This window comes from Rhinopithecus bieti, unplaced genomic scaffold (genome assembly GCF_001698545.2).
Source record: "Rhinopithecus bieti isolate Rb0 unplaced genomic scaffold, ASM169854v2 scaffold_21626, whole genome shotgun sequence".
Lineage (NCBI taxonomy): Eukaryota > Metazoa > Chordata > Mammalia > Primates > Cercopithecidae > Rhinopithecus > Rhinopithecus bieti.
The window spans coordinates 649,364-671,389 of NW_016810801.1; the positions used below are offsets into that span (position 1 = coordinate 649,364).

A 22,026-nucleotide genomic window follows, 5' to 3' on the forward strand; every position below is an offset into this window, starting at 1 on the left:
CTACTCATTTTCTTCACTGCACAGCCTGGCATTGGGGTTGGCGACTCTGATGGCCAGCTGGGTGGCCCTTTCCATGATGGCTTTGCAGTTCTTGGAGGAAACATTGTGATCAATCTCAGCACAGTAAGATTTGTTGCACATCAACAGTACTTTCAGCTCCTTGACGTTGTGAACCAGAAACTTCTGGAAGCCACTGGGCAGCATATGCTTTGTTTTTTTATTGCTCCCATAACCACTGTTGGGCATCAAGATCTGGAGCTTGAACCTTCTACGGACCCTGTTGTCAATACCGCTGGATTTCCGCCAGTCACGCTTAATTTTAATATATCAGTCTGACTGGTGCCCAGTGAACTTCTTGGTTCTCTTTTTGACTATTCTGGGCTTCACAAGGGGTATGAAGGCGGCCATGATGCTGAGGAGGACATGGCTGCCACCTCCATAGGCAGTGCCAAGGAAGAGAGAACATACCTACTTTCTAATGTTGGACTTGCACTGTGTGTCCACAGTTGATGAAGTGTGGCATGCCATGGTGGACAGACCTTGGGCATCTGGGGCAGACAAACTTGGATTTAAACTTGGCTTAACCATCTGTCATCTGTGGACAGGCCTTTCTTATTTAAATAAGCTTGATTTTTTTTTTTAATTTCTTAACAAGAACTATGCTTTTTTTCCCCCCACAGAATTTTTTGTGTGTGGATTTAAGAGGCAACGTATAAAAAATCTCCAGCTTCAGTGTGTTGTTTAGATGTGAAATAAATATCGGCTCTTTTTTCATTTCTCACAAGCCTGACAAGTGCTAGTACTAGATACTACAGCCAAAGCAAAGATGAATATGACATAGGCCAGGATGGCAAATAAGTTTTCTTTTATGCCCAGCTCCCATGAAGTGGTGAAGCCTCAGGGAGTACTGTGTTGAGCTGGATTTTAAGGGTCAGCAGGGAAGAGTGTTGTAGTGGATTAGCCATATCTTTCAAGGCTCAGGAGGGGGCATTGAGGAACACAAATGTCACAAATTTGCCATCACTGACACAGCTCTGTTTTGGGAAGTCAGAGCTAATGGAGTGTAAAATTTGTGTAGAAGAAATGAATAGCTATTGAACATAAGGAGAGTGGTAGACACTCTTACATGTGTTATGTCTTGAATGCACTTAGCAAACTGGAGAGGAATGAATTACTCTTTGCAGGACAGTGCTCCAGGTGGCCTTGGAATGAACCAGTTTTTACTCCTTTTCCACTTGTAATTCTCAAGAGTAACTATAGAATGTGCCACGAGTGTAGCATCTGAGATAAAGGGGGAGATGGCTGGAACAGCCTGAGTTCTGTTCCAGTCCTGTCCTGTCCTCCTAAAGAAAAAGGGTGTCCTCCGCATCTTCTCACTCATAAGTGGGAGTTGGAGTTGAACAATGAGAACACATGGACACAGGGAGGAGAACATCACACACTGGGACATGTAGGGGGTGGGGGACTAGGGGAGGGATAGCATTAGGAGAAATACCTAATGTAAATGATGGGTTGATAGGTACAGCAAACCACCATGGCACGTGTATACCTATGTAACAAACCTGCATGTTCTGTACATGTACCCTAGAACTTAAAAGTATATGAAAAAAGAGAAAGAAACAGGGTGTCCTTCAGTGCTTTAGCCCATCATGTCATGTGACCATAGGGAATACAACCGAGTGTGGGCTGCTTTCCCTGGTTCCTTAGCTGCGGTGCAAGTAGGGCACAGGCAGACGGAGCATCATCTGCCTTAGGAAGCTTTTCTGAGCCTTGGGGATGAGCTTACAATGAATCCAAGTCTTCTGTTATCCTTGCTGCCTATCTGTAAGTAATCTGCTTCATGTAACCCTGTGTGCGAATGTGTTCTGTCTCACTGCACCCAGACAAGTTGGCAACCAGTGCATAGTGATCTGCTTCCCATTATTCTCATGCTGTATGAAAGAAAATGGAATCGTAGACAAGGTAAGTCATTTTCTCAAGATCTTACAAAGTAAGAAGTGGTACGAAGAATCTGAGATTTGGACCCAGATGCCTGATTCCAGAAGCCTTTTGTTTGTGACTACTTAAACTTGGGTGTTCAAATAGAGTCTTAAAAAAGAAAATACTGAGGTAAAATGTAGGTACTTTAAGGTGTGTCCAAGTGCATTAGTCTTAAGTGCTCAGCTTGATGAACTTTTTTTTTTTTGAGATGGAGTTTTGCTCTTATTGCCCAGGCTCGAGTGCAATGGCATGATCTTGGCTCACTGCAATCTCTGCCTCCTGGGTTCAAGCAATTCTCCTGCCTCCACCTCCCGAGTAGCTGAGACCACAGGCGGGCACCACCACACCCAGCTAATTTTTTTGTATTGTTAGTAGAAATGGAGTTTCACTATGTTGGCCAGGCTGGTCTTGAACTCCTAACCTCAGATGATCTACCCACCTTGGCCTCCCAAAGTGCTGGGATTACAGGCGTGAGCCACTACACCTGGTCTAGCTTGATGAATATTTAATTAGTTGTATATACTTGTGTAATCATCACTCAGACCATGACATAGAACTTCTTACCATTCCAGAAGCTTCTCTTGGGTACCTTCCTGGTCAAAAGTGTCTCCAGGAGGTGTGCTACTATTCTGATACTTACCACCATCAATTAATTTTGACTCTTCTTCAATTTCATACAAGTGGAATTGTACAGTATTTTCACTTTCGTGTCTGGTTTCTTTGTTCAACATAATCTCTATGAGATTCATCCATGTTGTCATGTTAGTAGTCTTTTTCTTTTTTTTAATTTACTTTGTAGTACTCCATTTTATGAATATACCATGATTTATCTGTTCTCCTCTTGAGTGACATTTGGGTTGTGCAGTTTTTGATTGTTATGAAAAAAGCTTCTATGAACTTGCTCATAATGTCTTTGGGTGGGCATGTGACTTTATTTCTCTTCAGTATATACCTAGTAGTGAAATTGCCATAATTTAGGTGAATATTAAACTTTAGTAGATATGAGCTGCTGTGATCTAAATGTTGGTGTCCCACTGAAATTCATGTATTGAAACATAATCGTCAGTGTGATAGTATTAAGAGGTGGGGCCTTTGTAAGGTAGTGATGTTCTAAGATAAGGGTGGAGCCCTCACAAATGGGATTAATGCCCTTAGCAAATTGATTTGAGGGAGTCCTTTTGCCCATTCCGCTGTGTGAGGACACATAGAAGGTGCCATCTATAAGGAACGGGCCCTCACCAGACACCAAATCTGCTGGTGCTTTATCTTGGATCTCTCAGCCTCCAGAGCTATGAGCAATACATTTCTATTGTTATAAATTAACAAATCTATGGGATTTTGTCATAACACCAGCAAGAGACTAAGACATAGACATTTGCTTTTTACAGGGAATGCTTCACAAGGTCAGAGACTCAGGTCCTCTTATTCTCTGCTATGTCCCCAGAATCCACAGCCATACCTGACTCAAAGTCAGTGCTAATAAGTCATTTTTGAGTAAATTAATAGGTCTGTATCTTGGGTATCCTGGTTCTTGGCTTTGTATTAGGGCTATTGTTTCAGTGAATAGAGAAGTCAGAACCTCTCTCCCTGCATCCAGAATTCCTCTTTTGAAACAAGTATCTTATAATACCTCCTTAAATGTCTTGAAGTGAAGTTCACAGGTAATACAACCTGTTTACACATGTGTTTTATTGTTAATATTGTATCCTAACCATTCTACAAAGGAAAACTATAAAGAAAATAATTTATAATAAGGTAATGAGTGTTTCAATATACAAATAACTGGGGAATACTACACTCAAAGGCCCCATGAAATACACAGACATTTGTGACTGTATCCATAATCAGTACAAATGCAAAGTGAGGGGATGATCTGCTAATGCATATCATGTTTTGCACTGTTGTTGGTGATATGATTTACCAAATAGTGACCAACTCCTGGTAAAATTTATCATAAAATAAAGTACAATCTTTCTTCAATTGACCCTGGAAAATTCACTGGATATTAAATGGTATAATAATGTTTTGTTTTTAGATGTAAAATGGAGCAAGGTTCTAGGTTCACATAACTTTTTCAATTACACAAATATCTTGTGGGATATGTAGGGCATCTACTCACCCTGGTCCTCAACCATGAAATCTATTGAGTGCCCTCTCATCATAGCACCAACTATCCTCACAGTTTTCCAAAATATCCTTGGGTGTGGTGCCACCTCTGCAGAAACCCTGATTCTAACTCAGCTCTCTCATTTTACAGATGAAAGAATCATCCCTTTGGGGAGGGAAGAATTACTTGCTGGAAAACATAGGGATTCAAACATAAAGCCTGAACCAGGACCACAGACTTCTGACTCCTTAGGCTCAATCCCAGTTGTATCCATCACAGCAATTGAAGCCAAGGATTAGAGTCAGGTAGGCTTGGGATCCAATCCTGGCTCTGACCTTGGGAAAACTGCTCCATCTTTTCAAGCCTCTGTTTCATCATTTGCATAAATGAGATTAAAAATAGCATTTACCTTAAAGAATTGTTATGAGGACTAAGAGAGGTTATGACTTTGAATTCCTGGCACATAGTGAACTCTTAATTAATGGTAGCAATTATCACACTGCTTATTCCCTGCTTTAAAGCTCATTCATTTAAATGCCAACAGAAATTGTCATATCCTGGAGAACTTCTCTACTTGAACTTTTTTCTCTGTAGAGAAACACTTGTTTATCATTTGTTTCCAATACTTCAAATCATTCCTTTCCAGGACAAGGCCTCCTTCTAATCTCCCCATTTTCCTCCAAGATGTTCGGGGCCACATTGAAGGGAAAAATGTCTTAAGCAGGGTAGCTCGGAGCATTCTCATACCTTGACTCTTACTTAAAGAAAGGAAGAAGAACCTTTGGGGCTTTGATTTGGTTTGAAAAGGCAGAAGGAGGGCCGGGCGCGGTGGCTCAAGCCTGTAATTCCAGCACTTTGGGAGGCCGAGACGGGCGGATCACAAGGTCAGGAGATCGAGACCATCCTGGCTAACACGGTGAAACCCCGTCTCTACTAAAATACAAAAAACTAGCCGGTCGAGGTGGCGGCGCCTGTAGTCCCAGCTACTCGGGAGGCTGAGGCAGGAGAATGGCGTGAACCCAGGAGGCGGAGCTTGCAGTGAGCTGAGATCTGGCCACTGCACTCCAGCCTGGGTGATAGAGCGAGACTCCATCTCAAAAAAAAAAAAAAAAAGAAAAGGCAGAAGGGAGGTGATATCAAGCACTTATTTTGACCACTTATTTTGTACCAAGTGCATTGCAGGTGGTCTATTTTGTTGCATTCTCTCAAGAATAATCCCTGTGAGGTGGACTGTTAAGATCACCTCCATCTTACAGATGAGAAAGCAGGCACTCTAAGCTGATAAGACCCTTTCTTGAGCTCATACAGAGCCAAGATTAAAATATAAACAAAAAATAAAATTCTAGAGCCCCTCCAAGCAACTGAATGGACCCCTTCTTGGCCAGGGCACTCCAAAGTTAACCTGAAAAACTGGTTCAGGCCATGACAGGAAGAGGTGTCAGACATGTCTCATTATACCCTCCTCTCTTTAGGAATTCAGGAAAAGTGACCAGCATTTAACATCAACACAGACCTTAAGTCTGATAAGAAACATTTACATTCTGTTCTCTCTGAAGCCTGCTACCTGGAGGCTTCATCTGCATGATAAAACCTTGGTCTCCACAACCCCTTAGTGTAACCCAGACATTTCTTTCTATTGATAATAACTCTTTCAACCAATTGTCAAATCAGACAAATTTTAAATCTACCCACAACTGGAAGCAGACCCCCCAGTTTCCCTTAAGATACATTTCCGGACTGAATATGTATCTTAAATGTATTTGATTGAAGTGTCATGTCTCCCTAAAATGTATAAATCTAGGCGAAGCCCCAACCACCTTGGGGTCATGTTCTTAGGATCTCCTGAAGGCTATGTCACGGGCCATTGGTGACTCGTATTTGGCTCAGAATAAATTTCTTTAAATATTTTAGAGTCTGACTCTTTTGTCAACAAAATCAGCTCTCTGTCTGACACTGTTGTGATTTGGGTTCTTTCAAAAGCAGATCCTGAGACAAGGGTTTGAGTGCAAGTGGGACTTTGGGAGGTGTATTTATCTTTTTTAAAAAATATTTTTTTATGCCTGTCAGCTCTGAATGGACCCTTTATTAATGTATGTTCTGGGCCTAACAAAGGCCTGCCTTTGAGCCTGTCTTCTTTAAGTGCGCGCGATGCTAGGCTTCCTCAGTAGAGGGCGCTGGAGGACACCACAGCTGGAGGAGGGTTCTTGCCGGTTGTGCGGGGACAGCGGCTCAGTAGTGTGGGTGAGCAAGGACAGCGGGTGGAACTGGTCCTTCTGTGACTCTGCAGCCCCGGCTTGGTGATAATTTTTGTGCAGCCCTCTTGACATGGAAAGCAGAGCCCCCCAGCACAGAGTGAGCGCTCCGAAGGGCTCCTGCCCGTACCGGTACCCGGATTACCTTCCCTTTCCCTGTTTGCTGCTCTTGGGTCCGGAACTCAGCCTCCCTTTACAAGCTTCTGCTCGGCCTGTGTGCAGCTGCACTTAGCTGGCAGGGTCACGCGTTGAGTAGCCGCTGCTTCTGCAGCCTCCAGCAGCCCCCGCCAGCTCCCGGGCTCCAACCCTCACCATCAGTTGCTGACTGGCTCCCCCTGCGTGCACTCCGGAGGCTGGCTGCACTCTGGTGGTTCCCAGCAATTCCAGGCCAGCTCCAGGCTGGCCAAAGCAGCTAACTTCTTTGCTGTCTCGTGGGCTGAACCTCACCGTTTCCCAAGAGGTCTGAATCCCTCTCAAGTTCATCTTTTCCTAAGTTCTCCCTCTCAGCTCTAGGGTGCTTTGTAGTTTCCTTATGTCTATACTCTTCATAGTAGTTAATGATTCTGTGTTACATTTGTCCTATTGAACTTACTGTGTGGTTTCTGTCTCTTGACTGGAGCAAGGCTGTCACAGGAGTCAATCCCAGAAAAATGATAAGAGAGTAGGGACGAGAGAAAAGCCAATAAGCAGTATGTTAATGAGTAGGTCCCACCTGGGGCTCAGTCGCACTGGTGTCTCTCTGAGAGTATGGGCACCACACACTTTGGGATTGCCCCAGCAAGTGGCAAGCAAGGGAGCTGGTTGTTTATTCCCCGACTCATTGCTTGAGGCTTGCTCTTGGGGCTGGTAGCTCCCGGGAACTTCTGTCCTGCCCTGCATGTGTGGACTGTGCAGGGGATACTTCTGTGACCAGAAAAAGCCCTTGGGCAGAGAGAAGCAGGATCTTGATGCTGAGATGTCTTCGTGCTTGGGAGTTGACCACTGCAGCTGCAGGTGACCTCTGGGGTGGGCCAAGGGGATGTAGGTGGGCAGTGATGCATCCGCTACAGACATGTTGCAGGATGCGGGGCAGCAGAAGGAAACTGATCAGCTGGATGCCAATGAATGGCCCAGACTGATTCAAGGGTAAATTTGCTGGAGGAAGTCTGTTGCAGAAGATCAGATGCTTTCCTGACTGGTGTAATTTAATTGTATGGTCAGTGTTTGCTATGGATAATTGGTTTTTTCTTTGACCTTCACAATCTTGCTGGCTCAATCACACTGGAAGACACTTTTCTAGCTCTCTCAAATGCAGTAAGACTAACCTGGCTTCCATCAGGAACTCGCGGGCTTGCCATTTCCAGGAGGTGCCAATGGCTGTGACATGCAACCAGCAAACGGCAGTGGTGTTTGTATTTTCCATTTTGCCCTTTACAAGAATATTTCAGCTGAAGCAAAAGGCTTTTCCTTTACCCTGGGTTTTAAATAGAAATCTTGGTTGCATTAAGCACTTTTAATTCTGAGCATTAGACTATAAAGTTCAAAGCTCTGTTCTGCTCTTGAACACAGTGGATACCAAGGCGAGAGAGTCTAATAACAAGGAATGCCAGAAAAAAAATATGGGCAGGAGACAAGTTTATTGCGAAGTGTTGTGAACAGTATTTGTGATTAATGTGGACCAAAAAAGGTTATTTCTACATTAAAATCATTCACATTTGCAATAATTTAAACAACTTATCTGATTTCCCCAAGAGGGGCTGTGTTCTTTCCACATATAACATGCTCAGGGAAGGAAGAACAAGGAAGCTTACTCTGCCCTGAAACATATCTGGGAGAGCTTTTCTGCCTTGGAAGGATCACCAGGTTATGTTGTTCAGTGACAAAAACAATGTCCAGAAGAGTGTCACATAGCTAATTGTTGTGTAAGAAGGAAAAAAAGACTACCTAGTCACATTTACTTATATTTATATGAAAAACTAATAAAAGTAGCTAGGTATATGTAAGGCAGTCAGAAACAAGACTTTTCAATTTATAACTTTTATATCATTTTAATTGAAAAGTTATGCTAATATATTTCCTGTTAAACAAATAACAACCTGCCCAGTGGAAAGAATCATCATTGTAATAGTGTCCTAAGATCATTTTTTATGACCTTTGAAGGTAACTTAGGATAGGAAAATGCGTTCCATAAAATTCAGCTACCTGCACATAGTGAATCCTTGGCAAACACTTGGAATAGGGTGAAGGTTTTTGTGTGATCATGGATTTTTTTTTTTTTGTTTACATCTCTGCTGCTATTCGCCATCCAGGCAGCAGGGGGAGGTGTTTCTCTGTTTTTCTTTGCGCCTCCCGCTCCTTCTCCCCAACTTCATATGCAAAACTGACCAAGAATTCTCTAATTCAAATCTATGCACGAAATGCACCACATTTTCTAGATTCATGTTGTTACGCTCTTATATCCAAAATCTTTGGGAGACTTGGAGCTTCCAGCAGGCTGCTAATGATTATTCAAAAGGGGTTGATTGTTGGGTTTGCTGGTGTAAAGTTTATCTTCCCTCTTCTCTGTGCCTCTCCTTGTCACTCCACTCAGCCTTCATACATCACTCGCCATAATCGAGTCACAGAAAACAAAACTTACATTATGGAAATTCACAATCTTTTTTCCATTTTGCAGATGAGACTCAGGATTTAGAAGGCAAAACAAACAAACACACAAATAAAAAGGGGATTAATTTTGGACCTTCATGAATGGTGCCAAAGTGAAAAAAAAAAAGGTAAAAGAAGGGACTGAGTGTTGGATGAATGTTTATCTCGGTGCCAGGTACTATACCTGCCTTACACCCTCAGAACGCAAGGAAGGGTGTGTCACTAGAGCCATTTTGCTAAGGAGGAGATTAAAGCTCAGGGGGGCTGAGCAACTTGCCCAAATTTGTGTTGCTGGAAAATGATAGAATTGGAATTGGAAGCCAGACTGTATCTAAAGTAGAGACGTTTAAATATTTTCTTCCTATACCACACAAAATAAACAGAAGGCAGTCTCTCTCTCTCTCTCTCTCTCTCTCTCTCCCTCTCTCCCTGTCCGCCCCCCTGTCTCTGTACCTGTTTTCTCACAAGAGTGTACCACCTGCTCCCTACTCCATGTTGCGTCTATGAAGAGAGAAAAGGAAAAAAGGAAGTTGCTTCAAGAGCTCCCCAAATGCTCAATGGAAGCTGCTCTTTGTTGTACATGGGCAGTGATTTCTTTAGAAAACGTAGTGACATAGACCTGCCTGAGGTCAGTGATTCCTAGAGCTGTGGACTTGGGGGAGTGCCAGGGAAGCATTGTGCTGTTTAAAAAATTGTTTTGGAGCATGTGCTTGTGTGTGTGTGTATTTCTGAGCCTATCTGTTTTCTCATAGGAGCTGCCTGGCAATGGTCGCAGGTGAAGGTAATGGTGAAGAAGATGCAGATATTGGCAATTTGGAGGATTCGATGAACTAATGACAACATTAACCTAAATACCAGTGGTGAGAACATTTTACCCAAAGTGAAGTTCTTGAGGGCAATCTTGGGTGGCACCTAGCCTCTGTATTAAATAAAATGGACATCCCTTGGGAGAGAATGTGGCTCTTTTTAATTCTGATTAGGGCCAAAAGAGTCTCCTTGATGCCAGCATGACCTTAGTGCCTTTAAACATATACCGTGCTGCCATTTCCACAGAGAGGGACAAGCAGCAGGCTGGGGTCTTTGGACAGGCAGTGGGGCCCAGCCAAAATTTTCTTAGATTGCCTTATTTTCCTTTAATTATGATTACATTTATAGCAAATGATTACAGTTTTCTATTTGTGGTAATGATAAGGGATGTCTTTTAAATATATGTATTTAAGTAAAAAGGTCAATTTAAAGAAAAAAACAGTTGAGTGAATGATAGTAGTGTGGAGATTTGGCAAAAAGGATAAAAGTGTCACTAAAATAATTGAAAGATGGGGGGGCTGGGTGCAGCAGTTCACACCTGTAGGCCCGGCCCTTTGGAGGCCAAGGTGGGTGGATCACTTGAGCCCAAGAGTTCAAGACCAGCCTGGGCAACAAAGTGAGACCTTCTCTGTACAAAACAATAAACAAAATTAGCCTGGTGTAGTGGTGAGCACATGTAGTCCCAGGCACTTGGGAGACTGAGGTGAGAGGATTGTTTGAGCCCAGGAGGTTTAGGCTTCAGTGAGCCAAGATTGTGACACTGCACTCCAGCCTGGGAGATAGAGTGAGATGCTGTCTCAAAAAATAAGAAATAATTGAAATATGGGGATATAATAGTGGATTAGTTTTCAGCATATCTTCCGTTTCAGACATTTTATAATTCTAATTCCATCATTTGAGAATCATGGGAAAATTAGAATCATGCAATACTAGAAAAGAAAGGGATAACTGAGTCTGCCCTCCTCATTTTACAGCTGATGAAATAGAAGCTTAGAAAGATGTGACCGGCCCAAGGTCACACAGTGTTCTGTTGGCTCACATCCCATTTGTGTGTGTGCACGCGTGTGTGCACACAGATGTGTGTGTGCGTGTGTGTTGATGGGAGTGGGGGAAGGAAGAGAGCAGGAGGGTAGCCTGAATATCGAACCACCTGGGCTTTAATGTAATTCAGGTTGTCTTGGCACCATGGAGGGAAAGAGGGAAGACAGAGGGAACAATCTTTGAACAAAATGAGAACTCCTAGATAACAAGGGGAGGGGGGGAATAGCCTGAAAATCTAAGTTTCCTGTGCGTGCTACAGTAACAAGGGCAAGAGCTGGCTGATTTCCCCCAGTAAATACAGCAGTGGCTTTTTGCTGCGGAATGTGGCGTTAAATTCAATAGGTCAGCATTAAGCTTGAACAAAATGTGATGACTGATTAGGAAATGAATGGTAAGTCATGGATGGCAGATCCTGATTGTGATGATGCTTATCAACACCTCCCCACCCCCACACTGGAACAAACAAAGCTGCACAATGTCCTTGCAGGCTGACAAAACTGGACCCACATGTGCTGGTCCTGGGACAATTGAATTCTGGCTATGCCAGTCATCTATCAGGAAATTAGATGTCAAAGGGAGAAAGGACCCAACGACGCTTCAGGGCCTGTGCTTCTGGGGAGGGGGTGCCCCCGCTTCCTCCTCACCATGAGGTCTGCCCTGAGACCTGCTTTCCTATTGAGATTACAAAAGTGGGATGTAATCCAGGATTAAAGCTCCTCTTTTTGGATGGGGCCAGGGACCCAATGCATGGCCCAGAGAGGAAACTTAATATGTTTTTGTGGAATGACCAGAAGCCTGGATAAATCAATGGGTCTCTCACCGTGCTTGATGTAGAGCCAGAATTTGATAAAGGTTCATCTCCTGCTCATCCTCATCCTGTGTGAAGAAGTCACTCAATGTTTTCAGTGTCACTATTTCTTCATGCCTAAAATTCAGATAAGAAAGTGTCTCCTACAAATAGGTTCTTGGGATATGGGACAAAATGAGTCTGCTGAGTGTGATAGTTGTCTATTCATTCACTCATTAAATCGTTCATCCAACCAACTGCTATTTGTTAAGTATTTAGTAGGGATGTAACATAGACACCTCCTTATAGAGGTTAAGATCTAGTGGGCAAGTCAGATAGCAATTATGTAAATAAATAGATAACCAAGATAATACTTCTAGAATATCATACATGCTAGAATGAAATGGTAATTAGATAAAAATAGTAACGGTAATAATAATGATAAAAGCTAACATTTATTAAATACTATAAACCACACACTGTTTTTTTTTTTTTTTTTTTTTGTTGAGACGGAGTCTCGCTCTGTCGCCCAGGCTGGAGTGCAGTGGCCGGATCTCAGCTCACTGCAAGCTCCTCCTCCCAGGTTTACGCCATTCTCTCGCCTCAGCCTCCCAAGTAGCTGGGACTACAGGCGCCCGCCATCTCGCCTGGCTAATTTTTTGTATTTTTTTAGTAGAGATGGGGTTTCACCGTGTTAGCCAGGATGGTCTCGATCTCCTGACCTCGTGATCCGCCCGTCTCGGCCTCCCAAAGTGCTGGGATTACAGGCTTGAGCCACCGCGCCCGGCCCACACACTGTTTTAAACCTTTGCCTGTATTACATGTTTAATCCTTATCAACATCTTATTCTTTCAAGGAGTAATAAAGTTATTATTCCATTTTATAAAGAGCTGGAAAGCAATGGGGAGCAGTTGGCATTTTAGACAGAGTGGCCAAGAAAGACTTCCGTGGGAGGTGACAGATAAGCAGGGCTGGAAGTGTTCATTTCTTGTGTATCTCTAAGATCCATAGTCCTCTTTCCACTCACCCCACCCCTGCACCACCATTATTTGGTGAAAACCACCATATTGCTCATTGGCATTGCAACTACCTTCTAACTGGATGCCCTTCTAGCAGCCAGAATGGTGTGAGAGTGACTGGAGGTGCAGATGGGTTGGCTCTATGCATTTGGTCCATTTACTTCCCTGCTGACCTTTCTAGGATGTGGCTTATTGCTGTTGCCTGAATTTGAAGACTACATGGCTCAGACTCTGGGATGACATGACAAGGAGTAATGACTCACTACCATGTATTTGCCCATAGGAAAGCTGGGAGTTTTTTTTCTTTTTTCTTTTAAACATTAAGTCATGCCATTTACTGCGGGAATGGGGCAGAAAATTACCCAGTGGTGGAGGCAGAAGCAAGAATAATGTCCACAAACGTTAAGTTTCACAGCTTTTCACCTCCAATATCCCACTTGGGTCTCCCAACAACCTTGTAAAACTGATTGCTATGCATGTTGCATGTTTGGGAGATCAGAGAAACAAAGGCCGAGATGCTTCATAAGTGTAGCCAAAGCCATACAGCTAGTGCTTGAGCTTTTTCATAAATAAAGAACCTGTTCATTCACCTGACCATAACCGATAGAGATAGTTTCTTTATTCAAAACAAAGCCAACCACCACCACAATTACTACCACTTACTGTTATACGTATGTACCCTGTGCCAGTGTCTTAATTCTGCTTGCTATAACAAAATATTATAGACTGGGTGGCTTTTAAACAATAGAAATTTATTTCTCACAGTTCTGGAGGCTGAGAAATCCAAGATCAAGGTGCTGGTAGATTCAGTGTCTGGTGAGGGCCTATTCTCTGGTTGACAGATGACACCTTCTCACCATGCCCTCACATGATAGAAGGAGTGAGAGGTCTCTCTGGGGCCTCTTTCATAAGGGCACTAATCCCACTCATAAGGGCTTTAAACCTATCACCTAATCACCTCCCAAAGGCTCCATCTTCAAATACCATTACTTGGGAGGCTAGGATTTCAACTTATGAATTCTGGGGAGACATCAACATTCAGTCCATAGCATTCTATTTTGGCTTCCCCCAAAATTCATGTCTTTCCTACATGCAAAATACATCTATTCCATTCCAATAGCTTCAAAAATCTTAATTTGTGCCAGCAATGACTTTAAAGTCTAAGTCCAATGTCTCATCTAAATATGATATTTAGATATCAGATGTGGGTGAGACTCAAGATATGATTCATTCTGAGGCAAATTCCCTTCTAGCTGTGAGACTATGAAGCCAAACAAGTGATATGCTTCCAAACTGCAATGGTGGAACAGGCACAGTACGACATTAACATTCCAAAAGAGAGAAATAGAAAAGAAAAAACGAGCGATAGGTCCTGGGCTAGTCTAAAATCTCAAGGCTTGAGAATGATTTTCTTTGACTCCAGGCTCTGTCCTCTAGTGTTACTGGGATGGTGACCCTGATCCCATGGCTCTGTTGAGCATTGCTATAGTGGGGGCTCTCTGTGGTGGTTGCACCCCATGGCAACTCTCAGCCTGAGTCATGAGTCTGAGGATCTGGGCAGCTCCATCTTCCTAAATCTGGGTGGAGGCAGCCATACACCCATGGTTCGTGCACTTTGTTACCGGCAGATATGGTACCCTGTGGATGCTGCCAAAACTTATCATTTGTGTCTTCCAGAGGGGCAGCCACAGTGTCCTGTACCACACCTTGTTGGAGACTGAAAGAGTGAGGGTCATGATCAACTCAGTATACCACTGGAGGCTATATGAGTAAGCAGCAAACTGTTTCTCATAAATGCAGCATTTTGGCAAATTGACAAACTGCATATGCCACCCGGAAGGACTGCTGAGGGCAGTCATGACCCAGGTGCAAGTGTTTCTTGTAATTAGGCATAATTTAAGCCTGTTAGTAACAATATGAACCTGTGATCAATTAAGCAGCTCACCCGTCGTTACCTCCTCCTCCCTCCTCATTCTACCCAATAAATAAGAAGGGCTGTGGAAGCTCGGGTGGCTGCTTTTGCTCTCTAGAAGCAGGGAGCCCTTTTCCTCTTCTCTTCTTCTCTCTTCTTCTTCCCCATGCTAACCTTTCCTTAAAATACTTACTTTTGTTTTTTGTTATCATTTCTATGTTTTTCCCTTCATTCAGTTGTAATGATAGTCTCAAGCAGTAACAGTAATAACTGCTGTAATGATGGTCTCAAGTAGTAACTATGGCAGTCGTCACACACCTGGCCTCACTGGAGCCACACCTGGGTGGCTGAGAATTGCCACCCAGGAATTGCCATTGGAAAGTAGGGAGTAGAGCCTAAGATAGTGCCAGGCAGCCAGTGCTGAGGGCCCACAGGTGTCTGAGGCTCTTCCTTTAAAATTGTTCTGTCCTGCAGGCTCTGAACTCTGGGCCTGAGAAGGTAAAGGCAGCCTTGATGATCTTTGAAATGCTCTTGGGGTTATTTTTCCCTTGTCTTGGCCAATAGGTCCTGGATAATCCATACTAATCTTCTTATCAAAAGGTTGCTTGGCCACACCCTATTCCGGAATATACTTTCTCATACTTTTAATATGGGTAGGCTGTGAAATATCCTAACCTTTAAATTCTGTTTCCCTTTTGATTAAAAATTCTGTCTTTAAATCATTTTTCTCTTCTTATATTTGACTATAAACATTTAAGAGGAGCCAAGCCATACCTTTAACACTTTGCTTAGATATTTCCTCAGTCAAATATCCTATTCTTTGTGTGCAAATTCTGCCTTTCACAAAACACTAAGACACAGCAATTCAGCCAAGTTCTGTGCCACTTTGTAGCAAGGATAACCTTTCCTCAGGTTTCCAATAACATGTTCCTTATTTCTATCTGAAACCTCACCAGGCTGGCCTTTACCATCCATATTTCTACAAACATTCTGTTCATGACCACTTAAATATTTCCTTAGAAGGTTGAGGCTGTTTAAACAGCTTTCTTCTTTCCATCCTGACCCTCACAAGGTTCACCCTTAACAGTCCACCTGGCAATGTAGGCTGTTTTTTAGACTATACCTCAAAACTTCTCTAACTTCTACCCATGATTCCATTCCAAATCTGCTTCCATATTTTTAGATCTTTGTTATAGCAGTGCCCCCAATTCTTGGTTCCAATCTTCTTTGTGAATTTGAGCTGTTATAACAAAATACTACAAGTTGGGTAGCTTTGTAAAGAAGAGAAATCTGTCACCGTTCAGGAGTCTGGGAAGTCCAAGGTGAAGGTGCTGGCAGACTTGATGTCTGGTAAAGGCTTGCTCCCTGGTTCATAGTCCTTTCTTGCTGTGTCTCCACATGGTGGAAGGAGTGAGGGGTCTCTCTCAGGTCTCTTTTTTTCATAAGGACATGGACACCAACTCCACTAATGAGGGCTCTGTTCTCATGATCTAATCAGCTTACAAAGGCCCCACCACTTAATACCATAACCTTGGGGTTTAAAATTTTAACATATGAAATTTGAGTGGACAAAAACATTCAGACCATAGCAGCCTGATCCTGAATCAAGAGATTTATGTATATTAACCCATTTAATCCTGTTGTATGCTGTGTAGAATTTGGCAGTATCTAGCATATAGTAATAGTTTAATTAATGTTAACTTATATGACTCTATTTTGGATAAGGAAAACTGAGGCCCAGAAAGGTTAAGTGTCCTGCCCAAAGTTGCACAGTTGGTAAACAATGGACCTAAGGTTTGAATACAGGCCATGTGGTTATGTGATTGAGCTCTCATCCGTGATGTACTTTGTCTACCTGTGTAATGGTTGGGTTGTCTCAGTGTGTGTTTGTGGGCAGTACATGCTGAGTTTTAGTCTTTTGCAACTTGTTTCTGTCAATACTTAGAGGTTTTTTCTTTTTTATTCAAATTTCTATTTGAAGTCATTTTAGCTTTGGATCTCCAGTTCCTCAGAGACTACTGTGGGTGTGGCCCACACTGATTCCTCGCTAGAACCAATTCATGTCTTTCTTATTTAGGAAGGTCTGAGGATCTGGGATCTTGGAGGTGGAGGATGTTTACTCATGGTGCCTGAGTGATGGATGCTTTTTCAAAGAGTTTGTAGAATTCAATCCTCATGAGCACAATTGGATTTGAAATTTAAGTCATAGGGATTTTCTATTTTGCATTTTGTGAAAATTTCAAATATAAAGCTATTCCCTGAGTAGATAATGTCTTGGCATTCCCTCTTCTCTAGTCCAGGCTGCAACTTTTTGTTCACTTTGCTTTATTCCACAGAGATTTTATCTGTCAGGCTCTGTGCCCAATAACATAGAGAAAGCAAACTGAAGGGGATTCAGACTCTATATTCAACTCTCTGGGATATGGCAGATAATTCCTAATGAAAGTATTCATGAAGGAGGTAAAATTTTACCCATGACTTGAAAGATGCTTGGATTTTGATAGAAGGAGAAGGAAGTATAGCTCAGAAATCCAGAACCATCTGAGCCTAGGGATGGAGGTGAGAAAGGCCAAGATGAGCTGAAGGAAGCAGAGGACATTTCAGATAAGCTTGAGATTTCTGTTTGCAGCAGAGGAAAATGTGACTCTTTAAATTTTTGGATGCTCTTCTCTGATAATAGGGTAGCCTCAGCATGGGCTTTCCACTCAATCTCACCATTGGAAACCTTCACCTGTCACATCTCCCTGGAGGATGAAGAGACCCTTCATGTCTCACAAAGTTAAGAGTAAAAGTCAACCTTTATTGTTCACTGTCTTAGTCCATTCAGGCTGCTATAACAAAAATGCCATGGTCTGCATGGCTTATAAACAACAGAAATTTATTTCTCACAGCTGTGCGGGCTGGGAAGTCCAAGCTAAAGCACCAGCAGATTTGGAGTCTGAAGAAAGCCCACCTCCTGGTTCACAGATGGTACCATTTTGTATAACCTCATGTGACAGAAAGGACAAGGGAGCTCTCCAGGGCTTTTTGTAAGGGCACTGAGCTCATCCACAAAGGCCTTGCCTCATGACTTAATCACCTCCCAAATGCCCCACCTCCAAATACCATCAGATTGGGGTGAAAAATTCAATGTATGATTTTGGGGACACAAATATTCAGTCTATAGCACGTACTTTCTGTGTGCTAAGGACAGTGGTAAGCACTTTGTATGTGTATTGCCTTTGAGCTAGTCTTGATTATTCCCATTTTGCAGGGGAGAAGCCAGCAGGCTCAGAGAAGTTCCAGGTCACAGGTCAAGTAAGGGGTGAAGTAGGCTTTCAAACCTTCTGCTGTGTTGGACTCTAAACCTTCTGCTTCTTTCACTACACTTTGGTACTAGAAGGAGATTTTCCAGGACTTGGCAGTGGAAAGAACATTGCTGTTGGCCTTAAAAGGCAAGCTTGGAGCTGTGGTGGTCACTTCCCATTGAAGTCTTTAGAGCATATGATTCCAGCCACACAGGCAATTTTAAATTTACTATTAGCCCCATTAAAAAAGGAAGAGAAACATGTGGAGTTCACTTTAATCATATATTTGATTTAACTCAATATATCTAAAATATCATCAACAGGAATCAATACTAAAAAAGTTATTAGTGGAAATATTTATATTTTTGTAGCAAATCTTTGAAATCCTATGTTCATTTTACACTTAAAGTACATCACAGTTTGGCCTAACCATGTTTTGAGTACTCAATACCCACATGTGAGCATTTGCTGCCTTCCTGAACGTCACAGGTTTAGAGGAAGCTTTAGTCATCATTGCCATGATAACAACAATTGCTAACAGTAATCAAACATTCATTAGGTGTTGGAACCTGTATTAGTTTGCTAGTGCTGCCATAACAAAAGACCACAGAGGAGGTGGTTTAAATAACCGAAATTCATTTGCTCAAAGCTCTAGAGATGACAAAACCAAGCAAAGGTGTTGTCAGGTTTGATTTTTCCTGAGGCTCCTCTCCTTGGCTTACAGATGGCTACTTGAGTCTCACTGTGTCCTCACATAGTCTGCCCTCTGTGTAAGCACATCCCTGGTTTCTTTCTGTGTGTCTGAGTTTCTTTTCATAAGGACGCCAATCAGATTGGATTAGAGCACAGTCTGACAGCAATGTGTTAACTTAGCCACTTCTTTAAAGGTTGTCTGCAAATACAGTCACATTCTGAGGTATTGGGGCTAAGACATCAACATATGAATTTGATGGAGAGGCACAATCCAGCCTACAAAAGACATCAAGTTATATATTTTATATAATGAGTTTAAACTTTCATAATTTCATGATTAGTACTGTCAGTATATGCATTTTACAGATATAAAATTTGAGGCAAAAAGAGATCAGGTATCTTCTTTAAGGTCATACAAGGTAATGCAGAGCCAGAATTTATTTATACAGAGTTCTGTCTGATAAGAGTCTTCATTCCTTTGCAAAATTCAGTACAGAAATTTCAAAATGTAATTGGAAGCCTTGATAACAGACTAGACAAAGCGGAAGAACGAATTTCAGATCCTGAAGACTGGTCTTTTGAATCAACCTAGTCAGGCAAAAATAAAGAAAAAAGAATTCAGAAAAATAAACAAAGCCTCTGAGAAATATGGAATTATGCGAAGTGACCAAACCTATGATTCATTGGCTCTCTTTAGAGAGAAGAGAAAGTATGCATCTTGGAAAACATATTTGAGGGTATAATCCAGAAAAATGTTTCCAATCTCACTAGATGGGTTGACATGCAGATACAGGAAATCCAGAGAACTCCTGAAAGATACTATACAAGGTGATCATTGCAAAGGCTTGTACTTATCAGACTTTCCAAAGTCAACACCAAAGAAAATCTTTAGGACAGCTACAGGAAAAGGCCATATTACCTATAAAAGAAATTCCATCAGGACTTCTTAGCAGACACCTTATAAGCCAGAAGAGATTAGGGGCCTGTTTTTAGCATTTTAAAAGAAAAGGAATTCCAACCAATAATTTCATATTCTGCCAAACCAAACTTCATAAACAAAAGAGAAATTATAGTCTTTCCCAGGCAAGCAATCTCTAAGGGAATTTGTCACCACCAGACTGGCTTTACAAGAGATGTTTAAGGGAGTTCTAAACATAAAAACAAAAAAATGATACTTGCCACCACAAAAATACAGGTAAGTGCATTACCCACAGACCTCATAAAGCAACTACGCAATCAAGACTACACAACAACTAGCTAACAACACCATGGCAGGAACAAAACTTCACATATCAATATTAACTTTGAATGTAAGTAGCCTAAATACTCTACTTAAAAGACATAGAGTGAAAAATTGGATGAAAACCATGACTCAACCATCTGCTATCTTTAAGAGACCCAGCTCACATGTAATGACAGCCATAGGCTCAAAGTCAAGGGATAGAGAAAGGTGTATTATGCAAGTAAAAATCAAAAAAGAGCAGAGGTTGCTGTTCTTGTATCAGACAAAACAGACTTTAAACCAATAACACTAAAGAAGAAAAAAAAAGAAGGAAATTTCATAATGATAAAGGGTTCAATTCAACAATGTTTAACCATCCTGAATATATATGCACCAATATTGGAGCACCTGGATTTATAAAGCAATTACTACCAGATCTTAAAAAAAAGACTTAGCCACACGGTAATAGTGGGGGACTTCAATACCCCACGGACAGCATTAGATAGATCATCCACGAAGAGTCTTCATTCTTGCCACCCAAGCTGGCCAAATGAAACATGGCTGCCTTCATGATAGATATATTTGGGTGCAGCTAAGAGCCTGTTGCACTTTGTCAGCAGTTCCTCCTAATTGTGTGTGGAAAAGCAGCACCATCAGGGAAAGGGATCCAGAAGGCTAGAGAAGTTGAGAGCACACACGTGTTTTTATTTTTATTTTTCTGACAGATACTTTGATCTTGGAATGGAGATACAGGTCTGGGAGGAGAAAGGCTGGCTGCATCGATGGGGTTGAACAATAGGATTTGACATCCTGAGCAAAGGAGGAGATGGTGATGGCTTCTTGGGCTGGCTACATCACTGAAGATGAAGAATACACTTTCCCCCTGAAGTCTAGCTGACCAAACATGCATGGATATGAAATAAATATGGATGGTATTGTAGGAGGAATTGTGTTCCCCAAGATAATATGTTGTAGTCCTAACCCTGGAACCTGTGAATGTGACTTTATTTGGAAATAGGGTCTTCACAGATGTAATTAGTTAAGAAGAGATTATACTGAGTTAATGAAGCTGTAAGTCCAATAACTGGTGTCTTTATAAGAAGGCCATGTAAAAACAGAGACACACAGGGAGAGCACTATATGAAGATGGAGGCAAAAATTGGGGTGATGCATCTATTAGTTTGGTACAAAAGTAACTGCATTTTTTGCCATTGCTTTCAAACACCAGAAGCAAACACCAGAAGCCAGAAGAGAGGCGTGGAACAGATTGTCCCTCAGAGCCTGAAGAAGGAAACAAGCTTGCTGATATCTTGATTTTGTACTTCTGGCTTTCAGAACAGTGAGAGAATACAGTTTTGTAATTTTAAGCCACCAAGTTTGTGGAACTTTGTTACGACAGCCCTAGGAAACTAGTACAGATGGGAAGGAAGAAGCATTCATGGAAATAATTGATTTGGATGATAATAAGTATGACTTAGAGAGAAGAATAGAGACGCAGAATGTGTCTTGGGACTTACAGGAAAGAATAAATTTAGAGGAAGATAGAAATTTTGGTCTTAGAATCTTCACCCAATTTGCTAGGGCATAATATATAAAATAAAGTAATGAGAAAAGGTGGTGGGTGTGATATTTCAAAGTCACCAAAAAGTGGGCTAGAAATTGCTATTTGGTATAAACATAAACAAGAAGAATATACCTATTACATGGGGAGGGAATTTGTGTTAACAACAACAACAAAAGACAGATTTATGAAAATCAGAGGTCCTGAGAGGGGAATCAGGCCAGCAAACTTAGGGTGAGGATATAAATAAAAATGAATTGAAGTGATGTTCTTAAAGGTATAATAAAACGCCATGTGAACATTGGAATGAACTGATGTCTTTGTTTCCTGTGTCACAAGCTGGCTCAAAAGTAAGATTTTGTAGTGTTGGAAACTCATGTTAACTGTCCAGATATCTGCTACACATTTTATCTGACTGAAAGTGGGGAAGTGTGACATGATTTTTTTCTTTCTTAACTGATAATTTCATTTCACAAGGGCCAGTGGCAAAAGAAATTTCTACTCTGGACCTAATTATGAGCTGTTAATTGGTTGGTGAAGTGGAGGTGGCAGGAATCTTAAGAGAGCCAGATGGGATTTCCCCTTTTGGAGTATATGACCTTATTGAGTTTTTGAGCACTGATGAGAAGATTAGATAAACTTAGTCAGGGTTGCACCCTAGACTTTGGAAGGAAAGGTTTAAAAAGCTTTCAGAGAACATCCTTATCTTTACTTCTTATTGATGGATGATGTC

At 41.8% G+C, this 22,026-nt stretch overlaps 1 long non-coding RNA gene and 1 pseudogene across 3 annotated transcripts in view; one reads left to right on the top strand and one right to left on the bottom strand.

The window, feature by feature from the left end:
- On the bottom strand, window positions 1-547 carry LOC108542682 (60S ribosomal protein L32 pseudogene; annotated as a pseudogene).
- Window positions 548-1,641: 1,094 nt separating this feature from the next.
- The window catches only part of LOC108542683 (uncharacterized), a 42,158-nt gene continuing 21,773 nt past the window's right edge, over window positions 1,642-22,026 (top strand). Inside the window, exons 1-5 of one of the 3 annotated variants that reach the window (XR_001889341.1) lie at window positions 1,642-1,962; window positions 4,238-4,392; window positions 8,993-9,092; window positions 9,717-9,824; window positions 20,458-21,485. This is a non-coding gene — a long non-coding RNA (uncharacterized LOC108542683). Of the gene's footprint in view, window positions 1,963-4,237; window positions 4,393-6,325; window positions 6,800-8,992; window positions 9,093-9,716; window positions 9,825-20,457; window positions 21,486-22,026 lie in introns of those variants that run through there. The other 2 variants (XR_001889343.1, XR_001889342.1) reach the window with 2 other exon arrangements.